We start from the raw sequence: 25,695 nt of genomic DNA on the forward strand, positions 1-25,695 counted from the left end.
AGAACATTTTCCAACAGCTGGACACCAGTTTGAAGACATCAGAGGAATCAAGTGAGCTGGATATATGTTAGAGACAAATGTCAATGCCAAATTTCTTCTTAGGAAAAACAATTCTCTCAAACATTTTCATCCTTAAACAAAAAAGTCAATACCAATAAGATGTTTTATATTTATTTGGTCAAAAGTTTTAATACAAAAATGATTTTTAAAAGATTTCAGGAATTTTGCGTAAGGACAAAAATCGACACCAGCAATACAGAACTTATGTTCGAGTTCATATTTACTTATATATTTGTTGATACACTAAGATTTTAACTACTTAAAAGAAGCAACATTTTCCAATTTGCCAAGGAGGAATTTTATTGCAATCTTAACAGGAAGAACTTGCTGCTTTATTGGCTTTTAAGGATTTAAAGCAAAGTAACAGTGCTACATCTAAACTTTATTAAACTTTTAATTGCCATCTTCTCTTTAGTATTCTAGATTCTTGGATTGATATATTTAAAATAACACTTTTTTCTTCTTTGAAGAAATCATCATCAATACATTCTAAATGAAATACAGAATAACTAAAAATAACTCATTTTATTTGTCCAAATTTGTATTGTAGGGCATACTTCAAAAATTCTTTTCTGTTTCATGTGAAAAATAAAAACACTACTCCAGAAAAAACTTATAGCAAAAAGCAGGTATTTGTCGATTTAAAGAGTTTACAAACGAGGGGGTGTGGGTGTGTATGGAGTAAGTGTATTTAAATAAAACAATTCTAATGAATGTTTTAAAATACAACTGTTTAAAACATATACTTAAACCTGAAAAAATTTACTGCAACTTATTCTAAGGCATATTACAATATCAAAGTAAGTAATAAAAAAGAAAATGGAAATAAAAGTAAAAGCACTTACATGAAACTTTTTTTGGGGGGGCTGTGTTGGGTCTTCATTGCTGCACACGGACTTTCTCTAGTTGCAGCGAGAAGGGGCTACTCTTCATTGCAGTGCGCAGGCTTCTCATTGTGGTGGCTTCTCTTGTTGCGGAGGATGGGCTCTAGGCATGCAGGCTTCAGTAGTTGTGGCACGCAGGCTCAGTAATTGTGGCGCATGGGTTTAGTTGCTCTTCAGCATGTGGGATCTTCCCAAACCAGGACTTGAACCCGTGTCCCCTGCGTTGGCAGGCGGCTTCTTAACCACTGCGCCACCAGGGAAGCCCCCATGGAACTTTTCAGTATTAGCATCTAATATATTTCATTTCTTCACCATGTTATTTCAAATTATTACATTGATTTTTAGGTTTGAAAGGACTGTGTAACACCAGCATAGTGTTTGAGAATCTACATGAGGGACAAAGATAATAGATTCAAATATAACTCTGATAGAGAATACCAACGTGAGTTTTGGCAGCTTTCTTAACTTTCCTGATTCTTCTGGAATATGGATATATTAATATACCCCATATAATTTTCTAAGATCTACAATGAGTTTATACATACAAATATCTTGCATAGTCTCTGGCCATTAGTAAACCTTGAGTGTATTTTAGGTATTAGTGATATTTTCCATATTTGATCTTCACACTAACAAAGCTGTCAAACAAATTGGTTGTTCCTCAACTGTGTGCATCCAAGTAAACTTACGTGTGAATTTCTAAAAGGAATGAATGCATCACTAGGAATTTTAAATAATTTTAATATTTAACTTTATGTCCAAAGTAAGATAATATAAAGAGGTACTCTAAAATAAGATGAACTTCTTGTCTATATGCATGACTCAATCAACTATTATTACCAAAGATTCAACTGCAAAAAATGCAGTAAAACTTGCCCCCAAATGCCTTTAGCGTGATGTTCTAAATGCTAAGTGACTATTTCCTTTTCTTAAAGTACATCATTGATATTGTTAACCATATTCAGCTCAGTTCTTCCTTTTATAATAAGCCAAATACATTAATTTACTTTCTGAAGCTTCATAAAGGAAGGAATAATTATTCTTTACCTCTGTGGTGACAAGTGTCAATTTTTTCCAGCCCTCACAGGGTAAGCTAAGTCTTACTACATCCACAGGAAAAGGTTTTTCTACTCATGGTCTCTTCACCTGACCTCAGGAAGAATCTGGGAAATAATGCTCTAGTTTCTTCTGTGTTCTTGTCTTGGTTAAAATGTCTTTATCTTATATTCTATTAAACTACTATAGTTTTATATTGTATATAACTTGGAGGTATATAAAGAAAATGGACTTACTGTAATTTAAAGTAATGAAGAATAACTAAAGAATCTCCTATTTTCAATATTGACTCTAAGTATTTTTACTCTATGTAATTTTCCATTGTCTTAAAATATAAAATGATCCCCAAATTTCTACATCACATATAAATTTGATCTATTTATGTAAAAATTATAAATTGACACTGAGTCAGAAATTAAACATGGTAACATAAAATACTAAGAGATCCCTTAGTAGAGTTCGTTCATAGACGGACCACTGTTATTCTGGAATTCTGCAAGGTAGTTTTTCACATACATCCTGTTAAATCAGAATCACTAATTTCTTTCTTTCATCTATGCTGTAAGTCACTAACCAAAAATATCAGGTAATGTTCCTGTATATATTTCTGTTCATGCTTTAGTAATGCAGTAATTGAAATTTTATTTCTTGAAATGTTTTTAACTGCTATATATAATAGCAGAAAGTATTCTAACACTATGTTCTTTGAGTTTGCATATTAGGGGAATATTGAAAAGAAAATGACCTTAGTATTGATTAATATCAATTAATTAACTAATACTTGGCAATTAATTAACAATTAAGCTATTTGAGAGGTCAAATCTTCTATTGAACCAAGGTTCGGATGCCAATGTGTTTCTTTATTAAAATCCTTGGTCTGAGCTTGGGCTAACCCTGGGATATTTGGAATCATTTATAATCCATGTACTTTATGATAGAGGAAGCAAGAAAAGAACACACCAACAGTTCCTGTAAGAGAATATCTTACTTTCTTTCATTAGCAAAAATTAACCAAGTGGTACCTGTATCCTAATCCTATGATATTAGGGGCTAAATTTATGTAACCAGCTCTTGTATTTTTCTATTCTCTCTTTGTAATCCATAATATCCTAGGATGGATGCCTTTTTTCCCCCAGACTTTTATTGCATAAGACATAATGACCTATGTATTTAAAAATTTCTTAATTGTTATGTTAGTGACACAATCAACATCCTTCATAACTGTATGAAATATTACTTCTAAAATCATTTTTTTTAATTTCCTCCTAAATGTGTCTTAAAGATGCATTTGTTTTATGGGTATGATAGCATTAATCCTTTGGCAATAGTTCCAAAACTTTAGCTGGACAGTTTTTTACAAAAACTAAAATAAGCTGTATTTTATTGCTAACAGTCAACTGATTTATTGTTTAAATGTAATTTTCATTAACCAGCGCTCACAATATTCAGTAGGTTATTCCACAACACAGACATTATTTACTCTATGAATGTGGAAATAATATAAGCTAATATGAAGGATATATTAAAAATTCAAATGTGACTGCTTTATCTTGGAATAATTCTAGATAATACTCAGTATGCTTCAGTGTTTGTATGTAAATAATTAAGAGAAATGGTCTTTATAACAACAATGCAAGTCAGTGACAGATATGAAATTATCAAATAAAAATAAAATTGTTTCAGCATACTTTATGTCCTAACAGTGAAAATATACTTTGTACAAACTTTTAAAAGGAAAGTTTAAATTTAAAAAATGCTTTTTAAAATTCTGACTTAAAGAAAATATCCCTTTATATAAACATATCCCTTAATTCCATTACTTATTTTCTATTGCTTTGATCTCAGAAGTGATAGAATATTTGATTATTTTATTCTGTTGATGATATCTTTTTATGTGAGTGAGTCTAATTTTACTTCAAAATTTTATATTTGCATTTATCAACAAAGTGTTATTTAATACCAGACAGAATAATAGATGTGAGCATCTTATCCTTTTGTGGAAAGACTTATACTGGAGTACAGACCACTACTTGCCATAGTGATTGCATTTTATTCTATTTAGAACATGTGAGCAGAAAATGTATACTTCTTGGTATTTAGAAAATAAAAGCTAAAGGTTATAGGATGGAGACTTCTGTTTGATTTCATGTTTTAAAGGTTTTATTGTAAACCAATTTAGGTTTTAGACCTAGGAGAACATTTGTAGATTGAGCTTTCTAGCTTTCCCATGATACAATACATATGATTTTAAGATATAAGTAAAGTAATCCAAGTGATTTTCCATATTTTTTAATTCCCTCTACAAACCAAAGAATCCATGATCCCAATCCCATTATTCTGTTCTTTTGTTATAAAATGTCTATTTATGGCATAGTTTTTAAGAATTTAGGCTTCTGGGTCTTGAAGTTCTGGATTGAGACACTGCTTTACTTAATATTTTCATCATGTCTAACTACACAGGGCAATAGTCAAGTTAGCTCTCATAATAGCCAGAAGAAATGCCTCTAATCCAATTGGTCACAGGGCAGCTATCACCGAAACCAATTTCTTTATAATTAAAAGGTGCTCCCAGGCACTGTAATACCTTGGAAGTTGCCCATGGATTTGGGGGAAGAAGGAGGATTTTTTTTTCATAGACAGCAACCACATTGAAGCAATTTCTGAAACACACTGATAAGCTTTGCTTTTGAATTTACATTAAAGAGCTCAATAGTTGATACCTGTGAGAACAGCTCACACTTCTAAACTGACTCATGTCCTGTAGAGATTAAGGACAGAGGCCTCTAGAAGATTAGCATGTCACTTGGTTTAAGTGACACACAATCCATTTTATTGACGTGGACTCCATCCTGCAAAACAAGCACCTTTTGACTGAAACATAATGAAAATTTGGTGTGCCTTTATAGACCAGCACACAATACATTTTTACACATTAGTGCTAGCTAATGTAGGCAGCGTCTGTAAATGAAGCCAGCAGTCCTCATTATGGGTGGTGTGTAGGCACTTGCCTCAGAATACTAATTCAGTGGAACATACCCAAGGAGTTTTACATTACTTTTTAATTTTACCCAAGTCTTGCTATGGTCCAAAGTTATTAAGCGGTATTCATTGAATTCGGCAGGCTATTACTTTGCATTGTTACGATTCCTATTGCATCTCGGCATTCAATTGTGAAGCCAAACAAGCTTTGATTTGATTTCTAATTGTTTGTTTTCAGTGACTTGAACCTGTGTTTGTCACTTCTGTGGGGAGCAGAAAGAACCTCAGTGGGTAGGTAAAGAGTCCTCTCTTTTTATACTATTAATGCCATTCTAACACAAAGTGTGGTTTGGATTCCACCTCTATAAGATAGAGCTTCATACAGAGATGTGAAACATTACTGAATTTAAAATCTGCAACATTGGAGGGCTGATATTTTATAATGCTTCTGCCAGCTACCTGGACTCCATTATTATGAGGAAATAAGCCTGTGATAACATCTTGGAAAATAATTCTACCATGTTTTCTCTTTTGTTTTTGATCTACAACATAAAAACACTGCATGTTCTGAGGTTGAAACAGAACAGAAAGCTGGCCTTCCATGGCGTTATGGGAAGATTTCACTAGAGAAAACATACTATGCAACATGAAAACCATCTTTTCCACAAACTGCATCGACTATTTTTAAAAATTTGGAAATAATATTTATAGAGACAGAGGGTAAGAAAAAAAATAACATGTTGTACCACACTTTCTGTTAATCACTTTAAGTCACTTTAAAACTTAAATTGCAAAAACATATTAAAACTGGGTCAAACATCTGAATTATGATCAAAAGGTTCTTTTTAAAGTATCTATTATTTTTTACAATATAATAATTTTCTTTGGTTATTCCCCATAATGAAATATATGCTTTGTTTGTTTGGTTTTTGTTTGTTGCCTCCTTCACTTCATTTACTATGTCAAACATGGAAGTTAATTTTTAAGGCTATTGAGCACCTGAACACTCATAAGCAATTGCCATTACTTGTTGCTTCTGGTTTAGTTTCATCTATTGGAACCAAAGCTGGTCAGCAGAGCAACTAAATCTGGACAGGCGAGAACAAACTAGTGCACTTGAAATAAACCCTTTGCATTTGAAAGCCTTTCAATTTAACCCTTCAGCAATAAACTTTGCAGAGCGTGGAAGGCTATCTTTCTTGAATTTCTTGTGGTTTATCCAGATTTAGCTCTATCTTGGACTGTTGTTTAATGCAGCCCATTTTTCTGTGGAATTTATCCCATGAGATTCATGGTCATTTGTGGATGTTCTAGTTCACTGGTACAGTGTAGTCAGAGGGAATATCACCAGACCACAGAGGAATCTGAGTTTTGCCATAAACCCTGTTATAGGACAAATGCCACTTCACACGTTTGAGACTCAATTTCCTTCTCTGTACAATTAAGAGGCTTATATAACATTTGCTGATAATAAAATCCCATCATTTCCCCTCACTTCCTGTCTCAAATAAAATCAGAGGTATATTGAGTAAATTAATAAGGATCAATTACTTAGCTCTCATGACGAGCGCCCTTGAAAGTTATCTGAGCAGATCACTCCAGTAATCTCATCAACCATGAATTATTCAGTTAGAAGAATGTAAGACCACACAGTGCAAAAACCTCAGGCACTTTTAGGTCTAACTTTTCGAAGATGTTGCCTTGTCTTTTGTAAGAAAATGGTACAATGTAGCAAAAAAAGCACAAGCAGAGACTTAGGGGAGGTAGCTTAAATTTTTTAAGCCCCAGTTTCCTACCTGCAATAAATTGGATACACATATAGCTACACTAACATAGAGTGTTGTAAGGATGGAATAATACAATGTGTTCAAAGTTTAGGGAACAGCAGAACTCTGTTTAAGGAAAGGTGAGACCTTCAGAGAAATGATCAGGAATTGCAATATTTCTCCTCTCATGGTCAGCAGTTAAGATTCATGCATACCATTTGTTGTGTTTCGGAAAAAAATTTTGATCCTGCAGTATAGTCCCGATACCATCATCCCCTGATTGTCTTCTCCCCCCACTTGCCTCCAAAAAAGAAAATTCCTCCAGGCATTCACAGAATTTTGCCAAATAATGAGACAGTAAAATGGAGAGAGCCTGGACGGGGAATAGTCAGGATGATGGCAAACTTGTCATTTTTCATTAAGTGATGTAATATTCCATACCCGTTAAAACATGATACTATAAATGCTGATACAAATGCATGTCTAAGATACATATTTGAAGCAAAACCTTGCAAAATGCTTCATATGCACTGAAAATTTATGCAACACTCCTACATAATACATTGGTAACAGGAATAAACTCTGGATAGTGATAATGTGGTAGAAAGAAAGAAGCTGAGGAGGGAAGCATTTACTTTTGCCCTTATATCCTTATAGATATATGTTAGAACTTAATAGGATTACTTCTATAATTTCACAAAGTAGAGAAAAATTTATCAACAGGAAATATTTTTTCTTAACCTTTTTGGTTGTTTCTTTGGGTGGAGGGGCGCTCTTGAATTGGATGGAGGTAGAATGTGGATTTCGCAGCTGATAACTTCTCCTCCACCCAAGATCTGGGCATTAGCAATATAGGGAAGTTGCTGAATGAGTAAGAGGAGTAACCTTGTTCTTCACTCTTACAATAGAGCATACACTCAAGGAAGAGAAATCACAGAATCTGTGGACACCTAGTAAGATAGAAGAAAGGCATTGGGAATTTCAAGTGATAGAATAGCCCACGGATAAATTGTGAAAGTATGTTTGAAATGCTGCAGTACAAACCCTTCTCTGTTATCTCTAAATTTTTGTTTAAATCTAAGTGGCTCATGGTCTGGGGACTGTCTATCATCTATCTCTCTATATCTCTATCTGTATATCAGCTGACACCAGTGAAAGGAATGAATTTTTTCTCTGGGATGACATGCCACAAAATAAAAATAACATGTGATTAAGAGACCTGAGGGCACAGTGTACCAAAGGAGCATGATTCTCTATAAATTCAAAGAAATCCAGGGAAGTCCATGAAATTCTCCAGAAGAGGCAGTTTTAGGCAAATCTATATAAGTTTCACAGGGTAGAGAGTACACATCTGTTACATGAGTTGCATTAAAAAAAGAAAACTAATAAAATTTAAGTTTCCTTTTTAAAAAATAGAAGAAATCTTGGATATAATTACCATGCAAATGAAAAACAAACTGAACAATGAAAAATACATAAATCTATTAAGCAGGAAATCATCCACTCTGGGTTCAAAAGGTAGACAAACCTTCCTCTTCGGTAAAGAAAAAAAATAGTGGGACCTAGAGAGCATGGTAAAAAGAATGGAATAAGAGTGCAAAATAGTCATTATGGATTTTGGTAAAGGGTGGAAATGTGGAGCTTCTGTTGACCTTTTGGTTCCACAGCTTTAGTAACTTGATTTTATCTTGAGGAACAAATTATGTTTTGTATTTTGCTTGAGAGGCAGCGTTAGTTTTTGAGAATGAGGGCAAGGAGAGGCTGTGGCTCCACCTATATAAATTCCAATCCAAAATCATGGAAGAGAGGAAAAGAGTGCTGCAAGTTTTCTTAAATGTTTCTTAACTCACAAGGTGCTTTCTCTAGAAAAGAAATGAGTAAGCTCAGTTAGCTAATATCTAAGGATAAAATGTTGATCTTAGAGAACCAGATATATAACACCTTCTTTCATTGCTGAATTAAAATACAATTGAGATAGAAAGACTAAGGAGTTGAGTAGATGGAGATCAGAACAGGACCTTATTGCTGACAAAGTTAGGTCTTTAAAATGTGACTTAATTTGAGGGCCAAATGGACTCAATGTGGAATCCTAGTCTTTACCTTGGGATATCTCACAAATGAACATTTTTAGACTTAAAGAATCTGCATAACTACCCAGGGGCACTGTGTTACCCAGTATGGGTTGTGGAGAAGTCTCTGCAGTAGTTAAGGAATTATGATCGGTTGGTTCTACCAAATTGAGACACCTGGATCAGTGATTGTGACCTAAAGATCAGGTAGCTGACTCCGCCTTGGTGGAGGAAAAATGGGGTGCTTAAGAAGCCAGAAAGTTAGCCTAGAATATTGGTATTAGAAAAGAAAATTAATACACCGTGGATAAATGTGAGAATTTTCAAGTGGTTCCTAGGCACAGGATAGTTTTAAGGAAATATATTTGAATTCTTAATTCTCACCTTAACATACTTACTCTATTTTAAAACTGATCCACTTGAGAATGAATCTTTCAAAAACATGCCTTCTTCATATTACAAAAGAAAAGCAGAACATGCTTGCATCAAAAATTTCACTAAAAGACATTGTTTAGGATCTGAAAATGTCCACGTTGCCACACAAGTGACAAAGACACTGAGAAGGAAATATATTGAAGAACACAACACCTGCAGGCGTTATACCCAAAGCAGAAATGACAAGCCATGGAGTCTGTGTGTCTTCTACTTTACAAGACCAATACAAACATTTTCCAAAGTGCTCGTAGCAACCTATCCTTCAACTAGCAGCGTATAAGAGTTTCTGTTGTTCAGCATCCTTGCCAACCAATGCTGTGAGTGAGCAGTGTTAGCTCATTCTGTTTTCAATTTGTATTTTTTCTGATAACTAATATAATCAGGAATTTTTTCCACCTGAGACACTTGAATTTTTATTTTTGATAAAATGCTTTGCCAGGTCTTTTGTCTACTGGTCTATTGGAATATTTGTCTATTTCTTGCTTGTTTTACATGTTCTTTGTATTTTCTAAATCGGAACTCATGATTGCTAACTGTGTTTCAAATATCTTTTTATATTCAGAGACTTTGATATTCCTTTAATTTTTTATGAGTCTTTTGAAGAAAAGGACTTAATTTATCAGTGTTATCCATTAAGCCATCTGAAATTAATTTTGGTAAAAGTAAGGTAAGGTAATTTTTAAAACCTGCGTAAACAATTAATCCATCAGTATTTAGTACATAGTCCATCTAGTCCACTGATTTGCAGTGACATCTCTGTTAAAGCCATCTTCCATAAGTATGTGCGTCTGTTTCTTAGATCTTTATTCTGTTCCCCCGTTTTATTCTCCTTTCTTTGTACCATTTTCACATAGCCTTAAACATCTATAGCTTTTTAATAAGTTGCTATATTTGGAACTGGAATGGCTTGTTCCTTCTTTCTCTCCTTTTAGGAATTCCTTTGTTGTTCTTCCAAATTAATTTTGGAATAAAGTTGTCAAGTAGGAAAAAATATACTGTTGTGATTATGATTAGAATCATATTAAATCTATACCTCAATTTAGAGATAACCATCTTTATAATATGATATTTTACCTATGAATATAACTTCTTTTTCAAACCATGCTAAGTGTCTTTCTTTTGCTTTTAGTATATTAACCTTCAGTGTGGCAACTGGGATATTGACTCTGATACAATCCACTGATCTTACTCAGCTCTCCCCAGTTTTACAAGTATTGGTTTGTTTGCATGTACGTGTTTTTAGTTCCATGTAATTTTATTATACCCGCAAGATTTGTATCCACTACAGTTAAGGTACAGAACAGTTTCATTACCATGATGATCCCCCCTGTTATTTTTTTATAACTACATTCACTTCCCTCAATTCCTTCCCCCAATCCTTAACCTCTGGCAATCACAAATATGTTCTCCATTTCTATAATTTAACATTCTAAGAAAGTTATGTAAATTAAATCATACAGTATGTGACCTTTTAATATTGATTTTTTCAAACAACGTAACTCCCTGGAGGTTCTTCAAAGATTTTACATCATGTTTCAGTGGCTTGTTCCTTTTTATGGCTGGGTAGTATTCCATGGTATGGATGGACCACATTGTGTCTGGGTTAATTCCAGTGGCTGACTAAAATAAAGTTATAATAAACATCTGTACACAGGTTTTGTGTGAACAGAAATTTCCATTTCTCTGGGTGAAATCCTCAAGAGTGCAAGTGCTGTGTCATATGGTAATTGCACATTTAGTTTTATTTAAAAAAAAATAGAAACAGCCAAATTGTTTTTCAGAGTGCCTCTACCATTTTGTATTCCCACCAGCAATATATGAATGACCCAGTTTCTGTCTAGGTAACTTGCAATAGTTGCTCTTAAATGTTAGCTCTGGGGAAAGTCAGCTATCGTAAATGACTACCCTGAAACTGCCATGCTGCAAAAAAGCCCAAGCCTATGGAGACGTTTTGGAAGAGAGACATCATATGTAAAGAGAGGGAAGCATCAAAGTGCCAGGGCTCTGAGTGAAGCCTCAGGTGCCATGCTAATTCTGTGTGGGGCAGAGATAAACACAGTCAAGCCCTTCTTGAATTCCTGACTTACAAAATTATGGACAACATAAAATGCCAATATTAAGGCATTAAGTTTCTGGAGTAATTTGATGCAAATGGTAGTTCAGAAAAATTATGTAAAATTAATAAATATTAATTATTATTTATAAGGGTAATCTTTAATATTAATATTCTTGGTTTTACTAAAGTACTTTTAAACCTGAAAAGAAAATCATTTAAATGCCAAATATAAAAGTGGAAAAATGATATGAGCACACGATTAAGTCAAGAAACATAAAAGACTAATAAGCATGAGTATAATGAATTATACAGCTTCACTCTTAATAGAAATTGAAACTTAACAAAATATAAGATGCCATTTTTGGCTTATGATATTGGCAGACTTTTAAATGCGCTCACCATTTGTAAGGATAAAAAAATATGATAGACACATATATATATAATATGTATGCATATTCACAGACAGACACATATATATTGAAATTACTGTGTAATATATTTAATTTTTTGCAGTTGACTGATTATTTCTTTGTTATATGCTTTTTATTTTATTTTTCTCCAAAATCTCAAAATAAGTAAAACATGTTCAGAAAAATACATAATATTTTGTGAATTCTAGATTCCACACTTATAATAATTAAATTATATATTTTAACATCTAAATGCAAATTTTGTTTATTATATTTTCTAAATGTTAATTTTAAGCCATCAGCAATTATCATTACCAGAATAATAAATTAATAAATGTTTGAGATTCTTAGGCTGGTATTATGAATGGGTTGAATATTTTAAGGGAAAAAATAAATGCTATGAAAATTTATTAGAATTGTTGAAACATGTAGAATTTCCTCTCATTTTGGCACCATAAGAGTATAAATTTTCTGGAGAAAAATGTTGTAACCCTTTTTCCTGGCAATTAGATCAGGAATTAATTACCTAGAAAATATAGTTTTCCATTTAATTCTGAAGAGTCTGAAAGAGTTCATCCTCCCCCCGTCTCTCCAGTGAGAATCCTGTATGTTAGTCTTAGATTCTTTCATATAGTACTTCCTGTTCCCTCTTTTGTATGTAGGAACAAATAAAATACAGTACACTTAACATTTACAAAAATATTGTTGTAACCTTTACATATTTTCCATTAAGTTAATTTTTTGAACAAAGAAGAAGTTTTTTGTAGATATCTATAATTTAACACTACCTTTATATATGCCTTCTGTGACCAATATAGCAAGCTGCAACTTAAAAGAATTATCACAGAAGAGAGGAAAAATGTTACCTCTTCAAATTTTGTTTTCCTTCCTCCACCATAAACATTTGTTATTAATTTTTTTCTTTTCTTTTCTTTTTTTATTCATTTCTCCTCTCTCTCCTCTTATCCTCATGGTATTCTGTGTTCACAATATCTAATATGTGAAAAGGGTAAAGGATTGTATTTCTTCACATAGCCCTTATGTATTTATTAAGTATTGCTTACTTTCCCATTATAAAACAAAACCCAGAACAATCCCTCCGCCAGAAACAAAACGAAAAAAACCATTTAGTTCCATTTGGTAACATTGGTTGAATAAGACTTTCCTCCTTTTTTCTGTCTTTTATTCTTTCATGTTGGAAATATTTGAGTACCTACCATGGATAAGGCAATAAACTAAATATTGGTTGTATGATGGTGAAGAATAGAAAAGTAATTTCATACCCAATGTGAGCTGACATTCTCCTAGAGAGAATAGGCTTTCAATAAATATTTATTTACATTGAGTCAAAAATAAATCTGATCAGTGAAAAACTGATCTCTGTCAGTTAAAGGATTCTTAGTGTCTGTAAAGTAGCAACAAGCAAGATGCTTAAGAGAAATTATCTGTTTTTCAGACTAAACCCTGAGATAGTTCTGTATTTTTTCCTTTTTTTCTTAATGAGCATATAGAATGATATCCTGTAAAATATCCTAAATAAGTTCACTGCTCTCAGACAGGTTAACTTAATCCAGAAATTTCTTTTTTAATCATCTAAAGGAAAGTATGGGTTCCTTAATAACCAACACAATTCTTACATAAACGGCTTCCCACAATACTGGGTGAAGGTGTTTCAAGTTTTACTCATTAATTATAATGGATGGTATTAATATATTATAATAACCAAATAAGGCATATCCTTTAACAGCCAATAGTGTATAGCATATATGTACATAAATAGTACATAAACAGCATATAGGAAAGTAAATAAAACTACCTATGTGTTTCTGTCTTTTATGCTGTTTGGCTTCATTTAAAGGCAGTATTTTTCTGATAAGAAAAATCCCCAGTAGTACCTCATCACAAAAAAAAAAAAAAACAATAAACAACCCAGTGGATTCTCAACGTATGAGTTGTGAGTTTTTACTAATGTCATGTGACAATTAAAAGAAAACAACAACAAATCGATACTTCAAAATGAATAGTTTCCCCTGTGAAAGTGTAAATTCCTTTGCTGTATTTGATTCTATTGCTATTGTCATCGCTATAACTCTTTAGAGACACTCATTTTAAATCCCCTTAGCTAACACTTATCTACAATTTAAAATGTCTAGGCAGTGTCCTAAATGCTGCAATATAAATTCATTCAATTTATAAGAGAAGCCTATGATTTAGGTGCTACTATTATCCACACTTTATAGAAGAAGAGACCAAGTCACCGAGAGGATACATACCTTGGTCAAGGTCTTCTAGCTGCTAAGTGGCAGAGTTGGGATTTGCTCCGTGATGTCTAGCTCCAGCCTCCAGATATTTAATTATGAAGCTGTTATGTCTTTTTATACAAACCTAGGGCACATTTTAAATATATTATCATTGGTGACAATTTTTTTGAGGATGCTTTTGCTACTTGCAAAGAGCCAAATGTAATTTAAAATTACATCTGGTGAAAAACATGGATATTCATGCTTGGGAATAACAGCCATTTAAAAAACTCAATTTTGAAGAATGAGATGAATTTTTATATAGCCTGTAAACAGCTCTTGACAACAATTCTAAAAGAAGCAAGTGCAAAATTGTATTTAAGGATGGCCATTATACATAAAATTATTTTATAGTGTCATAAAGAAACTATTGCTAAAGTTAAAACCCCCACTTAGACATATAAGTTCACTCTTTGTACGCTCCTTTCCGGCACAGTGCCTACAACATTTTTAGTTTTGAATGTTTAATTGTTTAATAAATTACTTGTGTGTATCTTGCTAAGAACATTTTCTTGGCAAATTGCATTGTGAGAAAATATATAACTTAAAAATCTTTACATAATTTCAGCATACAAAAAAGTACTATGAATTAATTTTCCATGTTTAAACATTACCATAATAAAAGCATTTTTACATACCTAACCAGGTTATTCTTTGTAAAAATTATCCCTGCATAATAAGAAGTAAGGAATACTGAGATTGTTTCAATTAAGGTTCCTCCTGGAATAAAAATTTTTTTTAAAAAGGCACACTCAAATAGAGTAATTTAGAATATTTTAATAAAGGGGTTATTTACATAGGTTTCAAAAGGTTAAAAGAAAGCAAGAAAGCTTGAGAATTACAGTGGGAAACCCTCAACCCCAGGCCTCTTATTGTAAGAGAAGGTAGGAATTACCTGAACTAATGAGGGATCTGTAGTCATATTTACAGGAGGAGGCCATTTACCAGAGCTGCAGCCTGGAATGCAGTCTCTGCTAACTTAAGGTCTGTATGGAGATGCTGAGCTGGGAAAATAAATAACTCAATGCCTCTCTCTCCTCCCACCCTTATTTCCTGTTGGTGTTTTCCATTGGCTAAACTCAAGTTCTTGAAGTCAGAGAGTAAGGGAGTCCTGTTGATGCAGTGCATAGAGACTCACATACTAGGACACGGGCCAAGTGGGATAAGGGCAGAAACTTGGAACAACACGTCCCTGAAGTTGGGTTAAACGTAAATTTTTTGTATGATATGAATGGATTGCCTTAGAGTTGCATTCAATCCATGTTTGATTGTGGAATGATAAGTATGAGTCCATACTCATTCCTATGAAACAGGATTATTTCCATGTCACCCTTATAGAACAACATGAAAAAGCAGTTTACATTTTTTCCCTCTAATTCATTTCCTCTTGAATCTACCCTAGTCAGAAGTTGCCCCCTCTACTCCATTGAAATTGGGCCTGTCCATGTTCACAGTATCCTCCACATTGCTCAATTCAGTGTCAAGCTTCCAGCTGATCACTCAGGGCACCAGTCCATGCCACACCCTTTTCACCTAAGTTGTAAAAATTATGGACACAGAGTTGTTCATTTTATTTGCTTATCATCCTTTTAATGTCTATAGAATCTGTAGTAATATTATCTCTTTTATTCTTGATACTGATATTTTGTATCCTGTCTCTTCATTTCATGATCAGTCTAACTAGAATTTTATCTTATTTTTAAAAATTGTTTTCAAAGGAGCAACTTTTGGTTTTATGGATTGATTTTATGTTGTTTTGATATTTTAAATTTCATTGATTTCTGCTCTTACCTTCATTATTTCCTACCTTGCTTTTTGCCTGAAAAAGTCTTTAAGGTAGAAACTTACACCAGAGACAAGCAAAGTATGCCCAAATCTGGACTGTTGCCCGTTTTTCGTGAATAAAACAGTATTGGATCTTACGTGCTCATTTATTTATATATTGTCTGTATCTGCTTTTGTAATTTATAGATTGTATAATTCTTTTTTAAAGAATTATTGTAATTATTTTTGTCCTATTAAACAATTAACTTGGTTAGATTCCATCTCTGAACTTTCTCCCTGCTGTAGTTGGCAACAGACTTAATTCTCCACTCAGTTCTTTCAGCTCCCAGTTGATGGTTTTATTCAAGGCCCACTGGGGTCTTCCCGATGTATGTGCAGTGGGCATGCCAGTACTGGGGATAATTTTTAATTCAGACTTTTGAGCTTAATCCCTTTGAGCCTCCCACTCTTAAAGAATTCTCCCTTTATCTTCCCATCTGATCTTCCAGCTCTGAAATCTGTCTTCCAATACATATGCCAATAAGCCTCTGTTTTTGTGCCACCTGAAATGTGTGCAGGGTGAGGGGTGCCTTCTAGCAGACAGCAGCAAACTCAAAATATTATCCTTATACTTTCTGTCTGTGAAGAGTAAAACCCTTCTAGTTCTTCTATCTGTTCATCACTCTCCATGCTTTCAAATACTTTGAAATAATAGTTTGCTCACATTTTATAATTATCTGTGGGAGGGTTAGTTCTGCCACGACCAGAAGGGAGAACTACTTCCCCTACAGTTTTTTCTACTTACTTTTGATATTCTCTATGGAGGATAGTATAAATGATGCACATATTATTCCATCTTCAAAGAAATGTGTGGTACTCAGTCTAAAGCAATATCGTCCAACCATAATCTACTATGGAGCGCCACCTCCAGAGATCCTATTTCAGAAGATTTCAAAAATAGTTCTGCTAGACTGATTAACAGACCTAAAATCCAAGTGATTTGTGCAGAAGTCCAAAAGTGTTGAAATAATCTTAATAAAAATGTGCTCTCTTCCCTCTAAATAGGGGGAAACATGAATAGTTTTCCTGGGAGAAAGATTCCTGATTCCGAACCCACAATGCTTCTACTTGTTTTAGTAATGGGATGAAATCAAAAGTACAAGAGGATTATGAAATTCCAAAATTGAAGAAATAATTAATATATTCAACTTCTGTAAATAAATCCAAGTTGTATCCTCTTTTCAATTAGATACATGTCATTGCTTCCTTAGAGTTCAGATAAATGTTATGGTTTTTATCTTCTTTTCAACTAGATAAGTATCACCACTTCTTTAGAGTTCAGATAAAGGTCCCCTGTTTTTTTAATACAGAGTGAGGTTAAATCATGCCAAGATACCCAAAGGCACAGACCAGGGAGTCCTGGTACTAGTAATGTTTCTAATCCTTTAAAATATTCTGAATGGTAATTTTTTGTTCAAAGATAATTTTCCTGTTGGGTTCTTTTTTTTAATTTTTATTTTATATTGAAGTATAGTTGATTTACAATGTTGTGTTAGTTTCAGGTGTACAGCAAAGTAATTCAGTTATACATATACATACATACTTTTTCTTTCTGGCTTCATTTAGTACGATAATCTCTTAAGTCCATCCATTTTGCTGCAAGTGGCATTATTTCATTCTTTTTTATGGCTGAGTAATATTCCGTTGTACATATATATATATATATATATATATATATATATATATATATATATATATATATACATACCACCTCTTCTTTATCCATTCATCATCAATGGACATTTATGGAGGTTCCTTAAAAAACTAAACATAGAGCTACCATAGGATCCAGCAATCCCACTTCTGGGCGTATATCCAGAGAAAATCATAATTCAAAAAGATACATGCACCCCAATGTTCATTGCAGCACTATTTACAATAGCCAAGACATGAATGATAATTCTTTTAACTTCCATTATATAGATGTTAAAACTGTGGATCAGAGAATTTGAGTAATTAATCCAAAATTACACAGATATTCAGGGACAACACTAGTATTAAATTCATCTTTGTACATCCTAAGTCCTTGTTATTTCCAATCTACCATACTAATTTTTACTACCTTCCTACACCTGATTTTGCTCTCCTATTTTTTATATTTTTCATATATGGAGTCATAAACCTAGGAACAATAATTGAACTCTCTTTTCCTCCCCCCTCTCTTTTTCCAATCAAATTCCAAATCCTACATTATTTCCCCCCAAAACTTGCCCTGAATCCTATTCATCCCTAGACTCACTATCATCTTTCATGTGGAGTATCAAAACAGCCTGTGCTACCTATCTTTGCATCTTACAGTCTTCTTAGCATAATCTCCTTCTTAAAAAAAACAGAAAGAACAGAATGATTTTTTCTCTCCTAATTAAATGTTTTGACTAATTCCCTATTTATACCTGATAATGTCCAAAGTCATTGAAATGGCATTAAATTTCCTTCAAAATCTGCTTCCTCTCTTCCTCTTCTACATTATCTTCGGTTTCTTCTCCTCATAACCCCTTCTTCCCACTAACCGCTTTAAAATTCTGATGATTCTGAAATAGGTCCTCTCACTGCTGAGTGCATTGGTTCAAATTGTTCTTTAACACTGTAATGTTTTTTCTCTTTTCAAAGCCACTAATCTGATCCTATTTCAGCACTCACCTAAACTCCATTTATTTCTGTGATTCTATGATTTTTTTCCACTGATTGTTTTCAGACATTAATAATGGGAGTAATTATACCTTTAGAATTTCTACTCATGTTGCCTCTAATTTCCATGTTAAGTGACCATCCTAAGCTTTACATTTCTAGCCTTTCTCTTTTCACTCATTCACTTCTACCAAAAGGAGATGAGTAACTTTACTAAACAGTTAATTTAGTAGGAATAAACTAGGCATACTTGGAGAACATTTCTCCTTTCTTTGTGAGCTACCTGTCTATAAGAAGCAAGCATACTGCTCTGTTCCTTCTGTTACCAAACCTGGATTTGGGTCTGCTCACGTGATGCACAGTAAAGCCAATCTACTGACACTGGGTTGTGGTGAAAGAATGCAGGGGTCCAAGCTCATGATCAAAAGACCTGAACTTCCAGTGACTTTCAGGGAAGGGTTTTAAAGGCAGTATGAGGGAGAGGAGCTGCACGGTGCATGGTCAGCTTGTGCTCAATTCTCAGATTGATTGGTATCAAGGTGAAATTTCAAGCATCATCAGTATTCCGGTTCAACCCCTCTGGGGTCTATGTGCTTGTGATTGGCAGTTTCATCTGGTGGGGTCTGCTTCCTATAAAAACAACTTAAGAATGTGTGTCAGACCTTTATCTGTATCTTTCAGGGAACTGAGAGTTCGGTGACTCTGGTATGTGGCTGATTTATAGTCTAAGTTGTTAACCAGTTTCCCAGCCCAACAGTTATTCTTTTCCTTCTCCATCTTCATGTTTCCTAACCATTAACTCTTGAGCCAGTCTTTTGAGACTCAGGGAACGGCTAGGAGATTTTTACTTCGAAGGACAGCGACACAGGTGCTAGCATATGGTTTCACTTCCTGCTGTAAATTTTGTAAGAAAACTCCCCAGGTATGAAGAGCTGCACATATACAGCCCTGCCTATGATATGTGCAAATTAATGAACAGAAACCTCAATTCAATAGAGATGGGAGACCAGAAAGGGAAGCTGTCATGCCCTGCAAGTATTGCAGAACCCAACAGGAAGAAGAAAGACTCCTCTTCTTTCCTCAAAAGGACTCAGCCAGTGAAAAAGTCCATAGGACTCTATAGCCCTCCCAACTTCCTTTTCCCCTCTATAAAGTGTTCTCCTTGCCTTGCCATGCAGGGACTTGCATGTGGCTAGCCATGGTTGCAGACCTCAATTTGCAATTCTCTGTTCATCCAAAATAAACCATCTTTGCTGAGGAAATATACGGCAGTCTGCTTGTTTTAGGTCAGTATGTGGATGTTAAGAGTGTTTCATTCTGGAAATCAGTATTAGGGACCCACTGGCACACAAGAGATGCCATATTCTCCAGCAGCAGCTTTACCACTAACAGGGTTGTCACTTTCTTCTTCATCTCTTCCTTTTGCCTCTTTTAATTGGAGAAGGGGTGTTAAGTCTTGGATTTTTTTCAACCTCTAAAATAGTCCAGTGTCCACTAGTACCTCCAATACTTTGGCTTTGTACATTATTTTATTTAATCTCCAAAACAGTTCCAGATGGTAGGTATTATTATTAATATTCTCATTCTATGGGTCATGGAACTGAGGCTTAGAAATGCTAAGTTGCTCAAAATCTCTCATCAAGTAAGTGGTAGCTGGAGGACTGAACTCAGGTCTGTCTCTGAGTACTCTTCACTTCTACCCTATTCTGTTCCTAATTTATTTCTTCCTTTGTGCTTCTAGGAAAAAAAAAAAAACTGTTCATATTTGCATACTAGTATATATTGTGCTTATTTTAAGGATTGTCTGTTAATAATTTTATTCTCAGTCACAGTATAGTGAGTTTGAGGGAATATATCAAATCCTAAGAAGTATAGAATAGTGTTTCAGTGAATTTAACTCTGGAATCAAACTGCATAGCTTTAAATCTTTATACCACTTTTAGTTGTGTGACCTTGGACAAGTCACTTAACTAAGTCTTAGTTTCCATGTGCAAAAAGGAACAGGCTCCCCAAACAGTGTTTGACATAAAGAAAAAAAGCAATAGATAAAAGTTAATCAGTACTGGTCCAGGTTCTGTTGTGTGTAGGCATGTAATATATGGCTGTTGAATGTATAAATGAATTAATGGGACAACCATAAAAAGTCCACAGTGGTTTGTTCACACTAGGTTTTACTGTATATTCTACTGAAAACCTTAATTCAGTGCAGAGACTTACCAAAAAAATGCATTTATTCCAAAGAACTTATACAAAAATTAAATTAGGATCTCCTCTTTTGCTTTTAGTCTCGACTGATAAGCTAAACAAGAAATTGTCTTGATATTTATATATTTTCACAGTGTTTCATTATCTCAAATTATATTATCTGCTTTTATTCTCTGTCATTATCATTCATACTGTAGACACTGAATTTAGCATTTAATACATTGGTACTATTTACAAAATTCAAACAACACTCAACTGTAACAGATAGCCAAATGCTGAAGCCCGGAAAACATTCCTAAAGTGGTTCCTAAAGTGCTGTGAACACTGACAGTGTTACCATGGACAAGGGAAAAGCTTCCCAGGTCACATACTAAGGTAGAAAATATTTAAGTAGTGTTCAATTCTTAAAAGTTTCTTAAGAAGGCAATAAAAATTTATTTACTTTATGCCTATAGATGAAGAGTTTCACAGAAATCTAAATTCAATCTGAAAACACAAATGGATTTTTATAAAAGCTAATGAGACTTAACTTTACACAGTTTCTGTTCTTTTTAGACAAACTATCCTCTCCTTTTGTTGCTTTACCTTTTGAATTTCATAAAACAAAGGTAATTAATCTCAAATTAATACTAAGTTTCACTTGTGTCTTACTTCTGTCCCACCAGTGCTACAATCTAGTGTACAATAGATACAGGATCTAAGAATGACAAATCTCCTTTTAATCAAATTCCCTCTACATTTACCTTTATTAAATATGAATTTTCAATAACCTTTTCTTGAAATAAGAAAATGAACATTTTTACATTTAAAAAGTACTATGTTTTCCAAACTTTATCCATTAAGCACACACTTCAAAAAAAGAAACAAATGTGAAAGTACATTTAGCATATCATCTTCAATTACCTGAAAGAAACCTAGAGGAATTGATTTTGGAATATCAGCCCTTGTCACCGATTTGTACCTTTCCTGGCACTCTCTTTCAGATCCTCCACAGGTCATTGTAATACACCAACAATAGTGTCTTTACATTCCTGCCCTGTAACCTGTGGCATATCAGCTAGAAGGCTTGCAGTAGATTAGACGGACTGAGAGTAAAAGTTCTATCCAGGGCAACCATTACTGTTTAAATCACAAACTTAGGTCTCCATCTAGTAAATGTGAAGAGCAAGTGTTTCCTCGTGTTCTCCCTTTAATCACTACCATACTCTTAAGTCCTCACTATGTGCTAAGTATTGTGCTAAATGCTAAATTTTTTTATTATTAAATCATTTTGCTTATGGAGAAGAATTAGTGCATATAGTAAGATATAATGAAGAGCTAATTTTCCTGTTCTCATACTCAGTGCATAGTCCAAATCTTAGAGTAAGCATTATTTATTTTAATAATTTTTTATTTTGTTTATTTTCAAACAAATGCAGGAATAGTACAAAAAGCCAGATGCCCTTCATCCAGATTCACTAATTCTCACACTTTACAACATTAATTTTGTTTTTGTCTCTATGAATCTATTTGTTCATACACATATTGTTTTTTTCTGAACTATTTGGGATTAAGTTGGGGGTATTGTACTCCTTTACTTCTCAATATTTCACAATGTATTTTCTTAGAACAAGCATATTCTCATATATAAGATACAGTGCAACTATCAAAATCCCCAAATTTAAAGTTGTTACACTGTTACTATCTAATCTGCAGTGCAGAGTCTCAAAGTATCCCCATACCCACACACATTACTAATTAATTACAGTGGGAAAAGAGTAATTTGACAGTGGAGACACCTGACATGTATCACACTAAGTGATGAAAATTAACATCATTAATATTGCCACAATTTGTGCACAAATCTGACATTCTGTGCTTTCTGAAATGATGACATAATACAAGTCTTGGAAATCCTGCCAAAAATGCAACTGAATCCAAATATGAGAATATATCAAACAAATTCAAATTGAGGATTCTGCTAAATAATCTGCTGTATCTGTCAAACATGTCAACGTTTAGAAGACAAAGAATAGGTGACAAATTGTTCCAAATTCAACACTTCCTTTTAATGAAGTGGTAATTCTTAGAAGTGCAGATGTGATACTGTAGTTGTTCCCTTTATCAGTGTATTATTGACTGCCTACCTCCTCCTCTTACTTTTTATTCTGGCACACTTTGTTATTCTTGTTTTTTAAATGGTTATCTTTAATTTGTTTAAATACCATTCTTTCAAATCCATGTCCTGACTTATATAAATGTTAGAGTTATAGATCCTCAAATGTAAAGGAGAACATTTGGATAATTAATAGTCCTTCTTTCTCTATGTGTGTCAGTTGTATTATTTTCTTTTTACCTTTTAAATTTAGGTCATAACATTTATATTCTGTTCTCTAGCTATAATTAAGTTTATCAGGGTTTTTCTATATGTTACTTCTAAAAATTAAACATTGATAAATAGCATTTATAGTATTATAATTATATAAGCATTATTCATTATAAAAACTAATTAATGTAATTGGATCAACTACCATCTGCCTTCTTCTGGGAGTTTCTCCAAAATTTTTTGTATTTTCTTATTTTTCTATGCTTCATAGTTTTATTTATTTACTTATTTCTTCTTTATGTATTTTCTGTGACTTCAGTATAACTTTTAAGAGTGTAGTAGTTATATGTAATGAGTCTTCTGGTTTGAAGGAGAATCTCTCATTTTATATATACTATGCTATTCAATTTTCTCAAAAACTCAGTGATTCAACTGTAAGGGAGTAGAAACTTAGGTATTATTTACTTATTGTTTCTTGTTTTTCCTTTATAATTCTAGTATGTTCATCAATTATACCCTGCCTGATAATCAAGAAATAAAATGATAATATAATTAGAAATTTATTCACTTAATATGTTTTTAACCAAAAGAAAAAAAAATATATATATATATATATGTATGTCAGATACCTACAAGATGGCTAAAATGTTAAGGACTTTGTGTCATCGCGTCATGTTAGAAGCATGAAGCTATTATTGGATGGAGGTATAAATATACTCACAAGGCTGGGTATGGACACTGAATAGAGGGGGTGGCCTAGGGCAGTTATTTAGCATTGTCTTTATTTGCTGGGTTATGGTGACTACTGACTTTCTGTTAGATTTCACCAGTATAAGCCTCTCAGAGTGGAAGCATGAAGAGGAAAGAAGAGCCTTTCTTCTTCCCACTGCCTCTCAGTGTGGTCCCTGCAGTAGCAATCAGGATGCAGCCTTGAACTTATTTTTTTACTCCCACAATCAGCCCCATCATGCCCTCTCAGTTTTGAACGGATGTCAAAGAATTACATTTAAGCTAATAAAGATATCCATAAAAAGAAACAAGAATAACAAAGTGTGCCAAAATTTAAAAGTGGGAAGAGGATGCGGTCAATAGTACACTGATAAATAAAGGGAAAACTGAACTATCATATAGGCATTTATAAGAATTACCACTTAACCAATGGTTGGATAGCACCATATCCTCAGAGGTCTGAGCCTCAACTCTATAGAGACTGTTCTCCAAAGAATTGTTACTGCATCTCTGTAAAATTATTCAAAGGGCATATTTAGTGAAGATGTTTTTTTCAAAATTTTCATATTATGGAGATTTTTTTCAAACATTAGTGACACAGTAACAATATTTCCTTGGAAATTCTAAAATTTTTAGAGTAGTTTGACTCCAAATAATGTATTTAACTTAGTTCAAAGACTTTAATCCAGTTACTCAAAGGTGGCAGGTTGCATGGAGACAAATACTCCAGTCATGAAAACAAAGGTCAAATATCAAATTGAATTGGTATTAAATTTGTAGAAAGAGTAGTTTAAATGTTGATCTTCTTCATTCTGGGGTATCTTGAAAATTCACATATTATTGAAGTATTTCTATGGAAGATAAATGAAAAAATAAGTTCAGAGAGTTATGTTTCTGAAACTCAGATTTAACATCTTCCAATAAAGGGAATTTTATAACAGACTTCTTATAAAACAAAATTCTCTGGCTTCTTTTATCTACTATAATTCTCTATCAACTATGTTACAACCAGGATTTTTATCTAATGCAAATAAATTATTTTACAAAGAAGCTAGCATGGTTTGGTGATATTCAAATTAATCTATTTTATTCTTTTCCTCTTTATGGGAAAATACTGCTAAATAAAATCTTAAGTGAAAATATCACTGAAAACACTTTAAAAGTTGAAAATAAGTATACTATTACTTGGGTAACTGGCACTATTTGCATACTAAAATAAATATTTTCTATACCGCTCCAAAATTCCATCCATACTGCTGAATATATCTAATGTAGGGACCTATAAAATTATCAATTCTAGAGAAAAATGTTTCAACAATAAGTACTTAAGCAGTTTTGCAAAGTAAAGTTTGTTGAATTTTGAAGTACTAGTTTGATTATTTAAAGGATAAAAAGCTCATCTAAAAGTAAGCTAAACTCTTTAAAACTGGAAACATATTTTATCATTCTACAAAAGATGTGATGTGGTTTACACAAATGCATAAAATATTTTCAAAAAGTTACATTAAAATGTAAAGGAATTTAAAGGAAGGAAATGTAAAAAGAAAGCCAATAAGCCTAAGGATAAGATGAGCACATAGGAATTCATGGTATTTAGTCCTATATGGTGTGCTAGAGATAGGCCAGTCATTTGATTAAACTTTAGTATTCCTTGAGCTTTTCCCTCTTTTTAGTATAGTCTGAGGATATTACCTCAGACTCCAATTAACCTGGAAAGCTTGTTACCTGAAACAGCTATACCAGTCCCATACAACTTGATTGCCAACTTCAGCTCTTACAGTCTGACCATTACGTTAGCATAAAAGGAATAAAACCAATAACTTTTTGGTGTTTTAAAAGCATTTCTACATTTTAAGCTAGCCTAGAATAATATTAGACTATGTAAATATTTGAAGTTCAAATTGTAAGGATATCCTATTTTCTGGCTTGCTTTTTTTTCCCTTTGGATACAAAATAAAGCAAAGAAAAAGTAGGTACAGTTCTGAAAAT

General features: G+C 33.3%; 1 long non-coding RNA gene across 1 annotated transcript in view; it reads right to left on the minus strand.

The window, feature by feature from the left end:
- LOC132597308 (uncharacterized) overlaps positions 1 to 14,050 on the minus strand; it is a 32,494-nt gene extending 18,444 nt beyond the window's left edge. The window contains exons 1-2 of the long non-coding RNA XR_009563850.1: positions 13,989 to 14,050; positions 906 to 1,330 (exon numbers count right to left, since the gene is read on the minus strand). This is a non-coding gene — a long non-coding RNA (uncharacterized lncRNA). The remainder of the gene's footprint in view (positions 1 to 905; positions 1,331 to 13,988) is intronic.
- Positions 14,051 to 25,695: the final 11,645 nt, after the last annotated feature.

Source organism: Globicephala melas, chromosome 5 (assembly GCF_963455315.2).
Source record: "Globicephala melas chromosome 5, mGloMel1.2, whole genome shotgun sequence".
Taxonomy (NCBI): Eukaryota; Metazoa; Chordata; class Mammalia; order Artiodactyla; family Delphinidae; genus Globicephala; species Globicephala melas.